The sequence below is a fragment of the Oncorhynchus clarkii genome, chromosome 6 (genome assembly GCF_045791955.1).
Source record: "Oncorhynchus clarkii lewisi isolate Uvic-CL-2024 chromosome 6, UVic_Ocla_1.0, whole genome shotgun sequence".
NCBI classification, from domain to species: Eukaryota; Metazoa; Chordata; class Actinopteri; order Salmoniformes; family Salmonidae; genus Oncorhynchus; species Oncorhynchus clarkii.
The window spans coordinates 823,953-839,598 of NC_092152.1; positions in this window are offsets into that span (position 1 = coordinate 823,953).

Genomic DNA, 15,646 nt, shown 5'->3' on the forward strand with positions numbered 1-15,646 from the left:
GACCACAACAGGGTCTCGAAGGCACGAGGGCATGCCAGAGATATCCCAATTACATCTTCAACACTCCACAGTGTGAGGGGTCTGGACAAGGAAAACCACTGCTTGTATAAATACTGTGTACATACAGACACACAATATACACACCCAGTTCTGTTGTTATAAAACACACCTAGTTCTGTTGTTATAAAACACACCCAGTTCTGTTGTTATAAAACACACCCAGTTCTGTTGTTATAAAACACACCCAGTTCTGTTATAACACACACCCAGTTCTGTTGTTATAAAACACACCTAGTTCTGTTGTTATAAAACACACCCAGTTCTGTTGTTATAAAACACACCCAGTTCTGTTGTTATAACACACACCCAGTTCTGTTGTTATAAAACACACCCAGTTCTGTTATAACACACACCCAGTTCTGTTGTTATAAAACACACCTAGTTCTGTTGTTATAAAACACACCCAGTTCTGTTGTTATAAAACACACCTAGTTCTGTTGTTATAAAACACACCCAGTTCTGTTGTTATAAAACACACCCAGTTCTGTTGTTATAAAACACACCCAGTTCAGGCCTCCCGGGTGGCGCAGTGGTTAAGGGCGCTGTACTGCAGCGCCAGCTGTGCCATCAGAGTCCTGAGTTCGCGCCCAGGCTCTGTCGTAACCGGCCGCGACCGGGAGGTCCGTGGGGCGACGCACAATTGGCCTAGCGTCGCCCGGGTTAGGGAGGGCTTTGTCGGTAGGGGTGTCCTTGTCTCATCGCGCACCAGCGACTCCTGTGGCGGGCTGGGCGCAGTGTACGCTAGCCAAGGTGGCCAGGTGCACGGTGTTTCCTCTGGCGCATTGGTGCGGCTGGCTTCCGGGTTGGATGTGCGCTGTGTTAAAGAAGCAGCGGCTTGGTTGGTTGTGTATCGGAGGACGCATGACTTTCAACCTTCGTCTCTCCCGAGCCCGTACGGGAGTTGTAGCGATGAGACAAGATAGTAGCTACTACAACAATTGGATACTACGAAATTGGGGAGAAAAAGGGGTAAAATTCAAAAAAATAAAAAAAACACACCCAGTTCTGTTGTTATAAAACACACCTAGTTCTGTTGTTATAAAACACACCCAGTTCTGTTATAACACACACCCAGTTCTGTTGTTATAAAACACACCTAGTTCTGTTGTTATAAAACACACCCAGTTCTGTTGTTATAAAACACACCCAGTTCTGTTGTTATAACACACACCCAGTTCTGTTGTTATAAAACACACCCAGTTCTGTGGTGCAGGAGATGCGGGAATTGACTGTGGAGTTGTATAAAAAATTCTGGGGAATAATTGGACTGGACTTTTGCGTGTTGCGTGAGTGCGTCGGGGTAGGAGAGTTGACTCTCCTGCCCAAGAAAGGGGACTTGTGTTTACTTAAGAACTGGAGGCCTGTGGCATTACTCTGCTGCGGACTACAGGATATTTGCCAAGGTCATCGTTAACTGACTGAAGTCCCATCTGGACTCTATAGTAGACAACGACCAGGCATATTGTGTACCGGTACTCTCAATCACGGACTTGTTCTTGTTCTTAATCAGGGACATGTTGGACTTGTCGAGAGTTTCTAATGTGAACTGTGGACTGGTCTCTTTAGACCAAGAGAAGGCTTTTGATAGAGTGGACTATGAGAATCTGTTTAATGTGATGTCTGTGTTTGGGTTTGGGGTAAGGCTTGTGGCCTGTGTGAAGATGTGTAAGCTGGGGCGTCATGTATGGTCAAGGTGGGAGAGGGGCTCAGTAGGCCAGTCTGGATGAGACGGGGCATTAGACAAGGATGCCCTCTATCGGAGCAGTTATATACACTAGCCATTGAACCTTTTTTGGGCCTGCTACGCAGGAGACTGCAGGGAGTGCGCTGGACAGGCATGGGTGTGTTGACAGGCATAGCAGTGTCGGCGTATGCAGATGACATTTCTATGATGGTCAGGTATTGGCAGGATATGCAGGCACTAGAGATTAGTCTGAAGGTGTACGAGGGAGCTTTGTCATCCTCCCTGTGGCATAAACTGGCAGTCCTCAACCCCCTTGCGGGTCTGCTCACAGACCATCTATGCAAGCTGGTGGATTTTTTCTGGTCGGGACATAGAGAGCAGGGTGGCAGCATGACTAACGGCGGCAGAAAGACTGCTGGGCCATACTGATGTCGGCAGGAAGAGCTGGTGGACTAGGGTTGGACCGGTGGCTGTTCCTCATAAGGCTGGAGAAGCTGAATACAGCAGGTCTCTCAGATGTTGACTCTGTGGTGCTGAGGGCCTGGCAGCTGTTAAGACCTACACGAGAAGGAGGTGTGGGAGGAGCCTATCTTCCACAACCCAGCCATCCTTTTGAGATCGGTTCAGTCTGCCACCCTGCAGAGGAGACTGATGCACAGGGTTTACTAAGGCTGGGTGACCTGCGGCTGTGGGGGGAGGAGGGGTGGAAAACCCTGGAAGTCCTAGCACAACAAACAGGACTAGATATATTTCTGGGGAAGGTCCAGGAGGCACTGTCTGAGCCGGTAAGGGGGTGTTTGAGCGGCCAAAGAGGGAGGGGGCACCAATATTTCCGCCACTGCAGGTGATGGCAGACAATAGGGACTGGCAAGGGGGTCTGGAGGAATTATATATTTTGTTTGTTTATCCGTTATTTTACCAGGTAAATTGACTGAGAACACGTTCTCATTTACAGAAACGACCTGGGGAATAGTTACAGGGGAGAGGAGGGGGATGAATGAGCCAATTGTAAACTGGGGATTATTAGGTGACCGTGATGGTTTGAGGGCAGATTGGGAATTTAGCCAGGACACCGGGGTTAACACCAGTTAGATTTTAACAATCCGAGCCTGGGGAAGTTTAAGATGGTGGAAGGTAAAAGCCCTCTGCATTAAGGTGCGGAACATTAGGAACCTAACAGGAGTGAAGGCAGGGGGTATGTGGGGCGGAGAGACCTCCAGTGGAAGGCTCTACATGGAGTCCTGGCCACTAACAGCAGTAACAGTGTGGCTGTAATACGGTCAGCGTAACAACCCTAGTGACTGGATTATCTGGTGTGACTGGATTATCTGGTGTGACTGGATTATCTGGTGTGACTGGATTGTCTGGTGTGACTGGATTGTCTGGTGTGACTGGATTGTCTGGTGTGAATGGGTTGTCTGGTGTGACTGGGTTGTCTGGTGTGACTGGGTTGTCTGGTGTGACTGGGTTATCTGGTGTGACTGGGTTATCTGGTGTGACTGGATTATCTGGTGTGACTGGGTTGTCTGGTGTGACTGGATTATCTGGTGTGACTGGGTTGTCTGGTGTGACTGGGTTGTCTGGTGTGACTGGATTATGTGGTGTGACTGGGTTGTCTGGTGTGACTGGATTATCTGGTGTGACTGGGTTGTCTGGTGTGACTGGGTTGTCTGGTGTGACTGGATTGTCTGGTGTGACTGGGTTGTCTGGTGTGACAGGGTTGTCTGGTGTGTCTGGGGTGACTGGATTATCTGGTGTGACTGGGTTGTCTGGTGTGACTGGGTTGTCTGGTGTGACTGGGTTGTCTGGTGTGACTGGATTATCTGGTGTGACTGGGTTGTCTGGTGTGACTGGGTTGTCTGGTGTGACTGGGTTGTCTGGTGTGACTGGATTGTCTGGTGTGACTGGGTTGTCTGGTGTGACTGGGTTGTCTGGTGTGACTGGATTATCTGGTGTGACTGGATTATCTGGTGTGACTGGAATGTCTGGTGTGACTGGATTGTCTGGTGTGACTGGATTGTCTGGTGTGACTGGATTATCTGGTGTGACTGGGTTGTCTGGTGTGACTGGATTATCTGGTGTGACTGGATTGTCTGGTGTGACTGGATTGTCTGGTGTGACTGGATTATCTGGTGTGACTGGGTTGTCTGGTGTGACTGGATTATCTGGTATGACTGGGTTGTCTGGTGTGACTGGGTTGTCTGGTGTGACTGGATTATCTGGTGTGACTGGATTATCTGGTGTGACTGGGTTGTCTGGTGTGACTGGATTATCTGGTGTGACTGGGTTGTCTGGTGTGACTGGATTATCTGGTGTGACTGGATTATCTGGTGTGACTGGAATGTCTGGTGTGACTGGATTGTCTGGTGTGACTGGATTGTCTGGTGTGACTGGGTTGTCTGGTGTGACTGGATTATCTGGTGTGACTGGATTGTCTGGTGTGACTGGATTATCTGGTGTGACTGGATTATCTGGTGTGACTGGATTATCTGGTGTGACTGGGTTGTCTGGTGTGACTGGATTATCTGGTGTGACTGGGTTGTCTGGTGTGACTGGGTTGTCTGGTGTGACTGGGTTGTCTGGTGTGACTGGGTTGTCTGGTGTGACTGGGTTGTCTGGTGTGACTGGGGTGACTGGTGTGTCTGGGGTGACTGGTGTGACTGGATTATCTGGTGTGACTGGGTTGTCTGGTGTGACTGGGTTGTCTGGTGTGACTTGGTTGTCTGGTGTGACGGGGTTGTCTGGTGTGACTGGGTTGTCTGGTGTGACTGGGTTGTCTGGTGTGTCTGGTGTGACTGGGTTGTCTGGTGTGACTGGATTATCTGGTGTGACTGGATTATCTGGTGTGACTGGATTGTCTGGTGTGACTGGGTTGTCTGGTGTGACTGGATTATCTGGTGTGACTGGATTATCTGGTGTGACTGGGTTGTCTGGTTTGACAGGGTTGTCTGGTGTGACTGGGTTGTCTGGTGTGACGGAGTTGTCTGGTGTGACTGGGTTGTCTGGTGTGACGGAGTTGTCTGGTGTGACTGGGTTGTCTGGTGTGACTGGGTTGTCTGGTGTGACTGGGTTGTCTGGTGTGACTGGGTTGTCTGGTGTGTCTGGGGTGACTGGATTATCTGGTGTGACTGGATTATCTGGTGTGACTGGGTTGTCTGGTGTGACTGGGTTGTCTGGTGTGACTGGGTTGTCTGGTGTGACTGGGGTGACTGGTGTGTCTGGGGTGACTGGTGTGTCTGGGGTGACTGGATTATCTGGTGTGACTGGGTTGTCTGGTGTGACTGGGTTGTCTGGTGTGACTTGGTTGTCTGGTGTGACGGGGTTGTCTGGTGTGACTGGGTTGTCTGGTGTGACTGGGTTGTCTGGTGTGTCTGGTGTGACTGGGTTGTCTGGTGTGACTGGATTATCTGGTGTGACTGGATTATCTGGTGTGACTGGAATGTCTGGTGTGACTGGATTGTCTGGTGTGACTGGATTGTCTGGTGTGACTGGGTTGTCTGGTGTGACTGGATTATCTGGTGTGACTGGATTGTCTGGTGTGACTGGATTATCTGGTGTGACTGGATTATCTGGTGTGACTGGATTATCTGGTGTGACTGGGTTGTCTGGTGTGACTGGATTATCTGGTGTGACTGGGTTGTCTGGTGTGACTGGGTTGTCTGGTGTGACTGGGTTGTCTGGTGTGACTGGGTTGTCTGGTGTGACTGGGGTGACTGGTGTGTCTGGGGTGACTGGTGTGACTGGATTATCTGGTGTGACTGGGTTGTCTGGTGTGACTGGGTTGTCTGGTGTGACTTGGTTGTCTGGTGTGACGGGGTTGTCTGGTGTGACTGGGTTGTCTGGTGTGACTGGGTTGTCTGGTGTGTCTGGTGTGACTGGGTTGTCTGGTGTGACTGGATTATCTGGTGTGACTGGATTATCTGGTGTGACTGGATTGTCTGGTGTGACTGGGTTGTCTGGTGTGACTGGATTATCTGGTGTGACTGGATTATCTGGTGTGACTGGGTTGTCTGGTTTGACAGGGTTGTCTGGTGTGACTGGGTTGTCTGGTGTGACGGAGTTGTCTGGTGTGACTGGGTTGTCTGGTGTGACGGAGTTGTCTGGTGTGACTGGGTTGTCTGGTGTGACTGGGTTGTCTGGTGTGACTGGGTTGTCTGGTGTGACTGGGTTGTCTGGTGTGTCTGGGGTGACTGGATTATCTGGTGTGACTGGATTATCTGGTGTGACTGGGTTGTCTGGTGTGACTGGGTTGTCTGGTGTGACTGGGTTGTCTGGTGTGACTGGGGTGACTGGTGTGTCTGGGGTGACTGGTGTGTCTGGGGTGACTGGATTATCTGGTGTGACTGGGTTGTCTGGTGTGACTGGGTTGTCTGGTGTGACTTGGTTGTCTGGTGTGACGGGGTTGTCTGGTGTGACTGGGTTGTCTGGTGTGACTGGGTTGTCTGGTGTGTCTGGTGTGACTGGGTTGTCTGGTGTGACTGGAGTATCTGGTGTGACTGGATTATCTGGTGTGACTGGGTTGTCTGGTGTGACTGGGTTGTCTGGTGTGACTGGGTTGTCTGGTGTGACTGGATTATCTGGTGTGACTGGATTATCTTGTGTGACAGGGTTGTCTGGTGTGACTGGGTTGTCTGGTGTGACTGGGTTGTCTGGTGTGACGGAGTTGTCTGGTGTGACTGGGTTGTCTGGTGTGACTGGGTTGTCTGGTGTGACTGGGTTGTCTGGTGTGTCTGGGGTGACTGGATTATCTGGTGTGACTGGGTTGTCTGGTGTGACTTGGTTGTCTGGTGTGATGGGGTTGTCTGGTGTGATGGGGTTGTCTGGTGTGACTGGGTTGTCTGGTGTGACTGGGTTGACTGGGTTGTCTGGTGTGACTGGGTTGTCTGGTGTGACTGGGTTGTCTGGTGTGACTGGATTATCTGGTGTGACTGGGTTGTCTGGTGTGACTGGATTGTCTGGTGTGACTGGATTGTCTGGTGTGACTGGGTTGTCTGGTGTGACTGGGTTGTCTGGTGTGTCTGGGTTGTCTGGTGTGACTAGGTTGTCTGGTGTGACGGGGTTGTCTGGTGTGACGGGGTTGTCTGGTGTGTGCGCATGCATGTGTATGTTTGTTTGTTCGTGTGAGTACCTACCTGCCTGCATTCTTATGTGTGTGTTTGTGTGTGTCTGCTGACAATCAGAGCCCTGACCTGTCTGTCTGAGTTCACTATAAACTATCAGTCTGTTTTGTAGGCTCATTAATATACTGGAGCTACTCTCTGTTGTAGAGAAACAGTCAGTAATATACTGGAGCTGTAGAGGAACAGTCAGTAATGTACTGGAGCTGTAGAGAAACAGTCAGTAATGTACTGGAGCTGTAGAGAAACAGTCAGTAATGTACTGGAGCTTTAGAGAAACAGTCGGTAATGTACTGGAGCTGTAGAGAAACAGTCAGTAATGTACTGGAGATGTAGAGAAACAGTCAGTAATATACTGGAGATGTAGAGAAACAGTCAGTAATATACTGGAGATGTAGAGAAACAGTCAGTAATATACTGGAGTTGTAGAGAAACAGTCAGTAATGTACTGGAGCTGTAGAGAAACATTCAGTAATGTACTGGAGCTGTAGAGAAACAGTCAGTAATCTACTGGAGTTGTAGAGAAACAGTCAGTAATGTACTGGAGCTGTAGAGAAACAGTCAGTAATGTACTGGAGCTGTAGAGAAACAGTCAGTAATCTACTGGAGCTGTAGAGAAACAGTCAGTAATGTACTGGAGCTGTAGATAAACAGTCAGTAATCTACTGGAGCTGTAGAGAAACAGTCAGTAATGTACTGGAGCTGTAGAGAAACAGTCAGTAATCTACTGGAGTTGTAGAGAAACAGTCAGTAATATACTGGAGCTGTAGAGAAACAGTCAGTCATGTACTGGAGCTGTAGAGAAACAGTCAGTAATATACTGGAGCTGTAGAGAAAGTCAGTCAGTCATGTACTGGAGCTGTAGAGAAACAGTCAGTAATGTACTGGAGCTGTAGAGAAACAGTCAGTAATCTACTGGAGCTGTAGAGAAACAGTCATGTCACACCCTGATCTGTTTCACCTGTCTTTGTGATTGTCTCCACCCACCTCCAGGTGTCCCCCATCTTCCCCATTATCTCCTGGGTATTTATACCTGTGTTCTCTGTCTGTTACCAGTTCGTCTTCTTTGTTCAAGTTAACAAACATTTTGTGTCTCAGCTCCTGCTTTTTCCAGTCTCTCTTTTCTCCCCCTCCTGGTTTTGACCCTTGCCTGTCCTGTCTCCGAGCCCGCCTGCCTGACCCCTCTGCCTGACCCTGACCCTGCCTGCCGTCCAGTACCGTTGTCCCACCTCTGGTTTATTGACCTCTGCCTGACTTCTCTATTGCCTGCCCCTGTTGGATTATAAAACCATTGTTTATTCAACATTGTTTGCATTTGGGTCTTACCTTCATAGCTGATAAAGTCATTTTGAACATCTTGAAGAACAATCTGGCCTTAATGGCCATGTACTCTTATAATCTCCACCCGGCACAGCCAGAAGAGGACTGGCCACCCCTCAGAGCCTGGTTCCTCTCTAGGTTTCTTCCTAGGGAGTTTTTTCTAGCCACCAGGTTTCTACATCTCCATTGCTTGATGTTTTTGGTTTTAGGCTGGGTTTCTGTATAGCACGTTGTAACACCTGTGGATCTAAAAGGGCTCAAAAAATACATTTGATTGATTGTTTGATTGAGTAATATAGTGGAGCTACTCTACTGTAGATAAACAGTAACATACTTTCTGGAGAAGATGGAGCCGACAGACATGGCAGCTCTGCTTTTAGCGCCTAACCAACTTTACAGTATTTTTTTAAAGTTTTTGTGTTATTTCTAAAATTATTAGCCCAAAACATTTTTTAGGTGTTATTACATACACACGGAAGTTTTGGCTATCAGAGCAGCGGTAACTCACCAGCATTCTGACCAGAAATATGACTTTCCCGAATTGGATCCTTTGTTGGTAGCCCCCAAGGCAATTTAACTTATCCCAGAGTCTGCTCCAGGATCCCGCAGCTGGAGAAGAGGTATTCGGAGTGGACCTCTAGTCCGCCTCAGGAGGCGTGCACACCATCCACTACTTCCGAGTATATTACTCGCTAATGTTCAGTCGCTTTATAATAAAGTAGTCAAGCTCAGGGCGAGGATCTTCTTCCAGATAGACATCAGGGACTGTAACATACTCTCTTTCATGGAATCATGGCTCTCTCCGGATATACTGTCCCTGTCCAAACAGCCAGCTGGGTTCTCAGTACATCGGGCAGACAGGAATAAAGAACTCTCTGGGAAGAAGAAAGGTGGTGGTGTATGTTTCATGATTAACTACTCATGGTGTGATTGTAATAACGTACAGGAACTCAAGTCTTTTTGTTCACCCGACCTAGAACATCTCACAATCAAAGGCCGACAGTATTACCTATATTACCTACACTGGACTTTCTGCAAACCACATATCCTGAGGCCGCTTTAAAAAAAAAAATATATATAAAAAAAAAATATATATACTGTATATATCTATATCTATAAATATATATATATATATTTATATTGTATATATCTATATCTATAAATATATATATATATATGTTACCTTTATTTAATTAGGCAAGTCAGTAAGAACAAATTCTTATTTACAATGACGGCCTACCCCAGCCAAACCCAGACGATGCTGGGACAATTGTGTGCCGCCCTATGGGACTCCCAATCACAGCTGGATGTGATTCAGCCTGAATTCGAACCAGGGACTGTATTCACGGTGGGTGGGGACTTGAACAGGACATGAGGAAAATGCTACCAAAGTTTTATCAACACATTACCTGTAGTACTCACTCTTCAAAAACTCTCAACCATTGTTACTCTCCCTTCCGGGATGGCTATGAGGCCCTCCCCCGCCGTAACTCTAACCCCCCAACCTCCCTCCCTAACTCTAAACCCCAAACTCCATCACTAAGTCTAACCCCCATCCTCCCTCCCTGAACTCTAACCCCCAGCCTCCCTCCCTCCCTAACTCTAACCCCCTCCCTCCCTAACACTAACCCCCCAACCTCCCTCCCTAACTCTAACCCCCTCCCTCCCTAACACTAACCCCCCAACCTCCCTCCCTAACTCTAACCCCCCTCCCTAACTCTAACCTTCCTAACTCTAACCCCCCAACCTCCCTCCCTCCCTAACTCTAACCCCCCAACCTCCCTCCCTCCCAAACTCTAACCCCCAACCTCCCTCCCTCCCAAACTCTAACCCCCAACCTCCCTCCCTAACTCTAACCCCCAACCTCCCTCCCTAACTCTAACCCCCCATCTCAATCTTTCTACCTCTCCTCGACTATCTGTGACCTCCCCAACTACCCTCCCTCCGAAACTCCACACACACACACACACACACACACACACACACACACACACACACACACACACACACACACACACACACACACACACACACACACACAGTGATCAGTCATGGGCGGCAGCTGCTGTTGTCACCTACCGCAGGCCTCTCCCACTGGCCTCATTGGTAATGCCAGGGCCTCACAGCGGACATTCCTCTAGCCGGCTCAGTCAGGACAGAAGTATCTTAATAATCTCAACATGTGCTGCATGGACAGAGCGAGGGGGGAAAAAACAATGTTGTTGTTTAGGTTTGTTTAGCACACACGTATGACCAGGGGAGTGCTGTTCTGAGAACTGCACACTAGGTTCCCGCTTCCTAGGTGTCGAGTTTAGTTTATTCTTTATGGTGGTAACATGTCTAGGTCTGCCTCTGTGGTTTACCCATCATACTCTCTGCCTCATGTTGTAACAGGAGAGGGCAGGTGAGTCCTTAAGGGGGTATGACCGAACAGACACAGAGCCCCTAGCAGGCATGCCGAAAGTGCATCACATAGTTGGCCTCTGGTTGTGAGGTATCCTGCATGAATGTGGAAGAGGATCTGTGTCAGGAGGGAGGCCAACCTGAGTCCCCTGATGCACTGCCCTGTCCAGAGTAAGGAGGACATCACCGTGTAGCATAACTGTGAGGTGGCACACAGGCAAGCACACATGTACACTCTCATACACACAAATATTCAGACACTTCTACTTCTCTTCCGCATCCTACTTCTATTCCTCCTCATCCTCCATCTCATATATACAGTGCCTTGCGAAAGTATTCGGCCCCCTTGAACTTTGCGACCTTTTGCCACATTTCAGGCTTCAAACATAAAGATATAAAACTGTATTTTTTTGTGAAGAATCAACAACAAGTGGGACACAATCATGAAGTGGAACGACATTTTTGTATATTTCAAACTTTTTTAACAAATCAAAAACTGAAAAATTGGGCGTGAGCAAATTTGCGTGTGGCAAAAGGTTGCAAAGTTCAAGGGGGCCGAATACTTTCGCAAGGCACTGTAGATGCGAGGAGAGACATGACAACTCTAGACGTGAGGAGAGGAGAGACATGACAACTCTAGACGTGAGGAGAGGAGAGACATGACAACTCTAGACGTGAGGAGAGGAGAGACATGACAACTCTAGACGTGAGGAGAGGAGAGACATGACAACTCTAGACGTGAGGAGAGGAGAGACATGACAACTCTAGACGTGAGGAGAGAGATGACAACTCTAGATGTGAGGAGAGGAGAGACATGACAACTCTAGACGTGAGGAGAGACATGACAACTCTAGACGTGAGGAGAGACATGACAACTCTAGACATGAGGAGAGGAGAGACATGACAACTCTAGACGTGAGGAGAGACATGACAACTCTAGACGTGAGGAGAGGAGAGAGGAATAGTGGAAGGAAAAGTCATCATTCAGGTTGTTCCTCTCTGTCTCTAGTCATCTCTAGGAGAGGATCCTAAACAGGACAAGTTGTTTTTCTCTGTCTCTTCCTGATTGACCTGTTAACAGGATACTACGAACTCAGTTTCCTGTATCTCACTGAAGTTTAGACCTGGTTAAATTTGTATTAAGTTGCATTGTTAGATATTACTGGTACACTGTAATCTTGGGAATCTCTCATTTGAGTCATTTAACAGACACTCTTGTCAAGAGCCACTTAGATGAAGTTCCCACCGCCCGATACTAGTTCTTTATTCAGAGTAAAAACACAATGAAACATCCCTTAGCAGGTCACAAACCTCAAACGCCCTAATCACTGTTCCAATAAAGGATATCTTTAGGGCATGCGCTTGACTTTCTCCACTTTTTGTTGTGTTACAGCCTGAATTTAAAACGGATAAAACAGAGATTTTGTGTCACTGGCCTACACACAATAGCCCATAATGTCAAAGTGGAATGACGTTTCTAGAATTTTTTACTAATTAATAAAAAATGTAAACTGAAATGTCTAGACTTAAAAAGTATTTGTCCCCTTTGTCATGGCTGAGTAAGTTCAGTAGTAAACATTAACAGGTAATATAATACGCTGCATGGCCAATAACAGTGTTTTGTCACGCCGTGATCTGTTTCACCTGCCTTTGTGCTTGTCTCCACCCCTTCCAGGTGTCGCCCATCTTCCTCATTATCCCCAGTGTATTTATACCCGTGTTCTCTGGTTGTCTGTTGCCAGTTCATTTTACTTTGTCAAGCCTACCAGCGGTTTTTCCCGTGCTCATTGTCTGTCTCTAGTTCCTGTTTTCTAGCTTTCCTGGTTTTTGACCATTCGACCTGCCCTGACCCTGAGCCTGCCTGCCGTTCTCTACCTTTCAGACTCTGCTCTGGATTACTGACCTCTGCCTGACCCTGACCCTAGTATCACTGCTCTGGATAGTATCACTGCTCTGGATAGTATCACTGCTAGTATCACTGCTCTGGATAGTATCACTGCTCTGGATAGTATCACTGCTAGTATCACTGCTCTGGATAGTATCACTGCTCTGGATAGTATCACTGCTCTGGATAGTATCACTACTCTGGATAGTATCACTACTCTGGATAGTATCACTGCTCTGGATAGTATCACTGCTCTGGATAGTATCACTGCTCTGGATAGTATCACTGCTCTGGATAGTATCACTACTCTGGATAGTATCACTGCTCTGGATAGTATCACTGCTCTGGATAGTATCACTACTCTGGATAGTATCACTACTCTGGATAGTATCACTACTCTGGATAGTATCACTACTCTGGATAGTATCACTGCTCTGGATAGTATCACTACTCTGGATAGTATCACTGCTCTGGATAGTATCACTGCTCTGGATAGTATCACTACTCTGGATAGTATCACTACTCTGGATAGTATCACTACTCTGATAGTATCACTGCTCTGGATAGTATCACTACTCTGGATAGTATCACTACTCTGGATAGTATCACTACTCTGGATAGTATCACTGCCCTGGATAGTATCACTGCTAGTATCACTGCTCTGGATAGTATCACTGCTAGTATCACTGCTCTGGATAGTATGACTACTCTGATAGTATCACTACTCTGATAGTATCACTACTCTAATAGTATCACTGCTAGTATCACTGCTCTGGATAGTATCACTACTAGTATCACTGCTCTGGATAGTATCACTACTCTGATAGTATCACTACTCTGATAGTATCACTGCTCTGGATAGTATCACTACTCTGATAGTATCACTACTCTGATAGTATCACTACTCTGATAGTATCACTACTCTGGATAGTATCACTACTCTGGATAGTATCACTGCTCTGGATTGTATCACTGCTAGTATCACTGCTCTGGATAGTATCACTGCTCTGGATAGTATCACTGCTCTGGATTGTATCACTGCTCTGGATAGTATCACTGCTCTGGATAGTATCACTACTCTGATAGTATCACTGCTCTGGATAGTATCACTACTCTGATAGTATCACTGCTCTGGATAGTATCACTGCTCTGGATAGTATCAGTACTTGTATCACTGCTCTGGATAGTATCACTACTCTGGATAGTATCACTGCTCTGGATAGTATCACTGCTAGTATCACTGCTCTGGATAGTATCACTGCTAGTATCACTACTCTGTATAGTATCACTGCTCTGGATAGTATCACTGCTAGTATCACTACTCTGGATAGTATCACTGCTCTGGATAGTATCACTACTTGTATCACTGCTCTGGATAGTATCATTGCTCTGGATAGTATCACTGCTAGTATCACTACTCTGGATAGTATCACTGCTCTGGATAGTATCACTACTCTGGATAGTATCACTGCTCTGGATAGTATCACTACTCTGGATAGTATCACTACTCTGGATAGTATCACTGCCCTGGATAGTATCACTACTTGTATCACTGCTCTGGATAGTATCACTGCTCTGGATAGTATCACTACTCTGGATAGTATCACTGCTCTGGGTAGTATCACTGCTCTGGATAGTATCACTACTCTGGATAGTATCACTACTCTGGATAGTATCACTGCCCTGGATAGTATCACTACTTGTATCACTGCTCTGGATAGTATCACTACTCTGGATAGTATCACTGCTCTGGATAGTATCACTGCTAGTATCACTGCTCTGGATAGTATCACTACTTGTATCACTGCTCTGGATAGTATCACTGCTCTGGATAGTATCACTGCTAGTATCACTACTCTGGATAGTATCACTGCTCTGGATAGTATCACTGCTCTGGATAGTATCGCTACTAGTATCACTACTCTGGATAGTATCACTGCTCTGGATAGTATCACTACTCTGGATAGTATCACTGCTCTGGATAGTATCACTGCTCTGGATAGTATCACTGCTCTGGATAGTATCACTACTCTGGATAGTATCACTACTCTGGATAGTATCACTGCTCTGGATAGTATCACTGCTCTGGATAGTATCACTGCTCTGGATAGTATCACTGCTCTGGATAGTATCACTGCTAGTATCACTGCTCTGGATAGTATCACTGCTAGTATCACTACTCTGGATAGTATCACTGCTCTGGATAGTATCACTGCTCTGGATAGTATCACTACTCTGGATAGTATCACTGCTCTGGATAGTATCACTGCTCTGGATAGTATCACTACTTGTATCACTGCTCTGGATAGTATCACTACTTGTATCACTGCTCTGGATAGTATCACTACTTGTATCACTGCCCTGGATAGTATCACTACTCTGGATAGTATCACTGCTCTGGATAGTATCACTGCTAGTATCACTGCTCTGGATAGTATCACTACTTGTATCACTGCTCTGGATAGTATCACTGCTCTGGATAGTATCACTGCTAGTATCACTACTCTGGATAGTATCACTGCTCTGGATAGTATCGCTACTAGTATCACTACTCTGGATAGTATCACTGCTCTGGATAGTATCACTACTCTGGATAGTATCACTGCTCTGGATAGTATCACTGCTAGTATCACTTCTCTGGATAGTATCACTACTTGTATCACTGCTCTGGATAGTATCACTGCTAGTATCACTACTCTGGATAGTATCACTGCTCTGGATAGTATCACTGCTCTGGATAGTATCGCTACTAGTATCACTACTCTGGATAGTATCACTGCGCTGGATAGTATCACTGCTCTGGATAGTATCACTACTCTGGATAGTATCACTGCGCTGGATAGTATCACTGCTCTGGATAGTATCACTGCTCTGGATAGTATCACTGCTCTGGATAGTATCACTGCTCTGGATAGTATCACTACTCTGGATAGTATCACTACTAGTATCACTGCTCTGGATAGTATCACTGCTCTGGATAGTATCACTACTCTGGATAGTATCATTGCTCTGGATAGTATCACTACTCTGGATAGTATCACTGCTAGTATCACTACTCTGATAGTATCACTGCTCTGGATAGTATCACTGTTCTGGATAGTATCACTACTATGATAGTATCACTGCTCTGGATAGAATCACTGCTCTGGATAGAATCACTGCTAGTATCACTGCTCT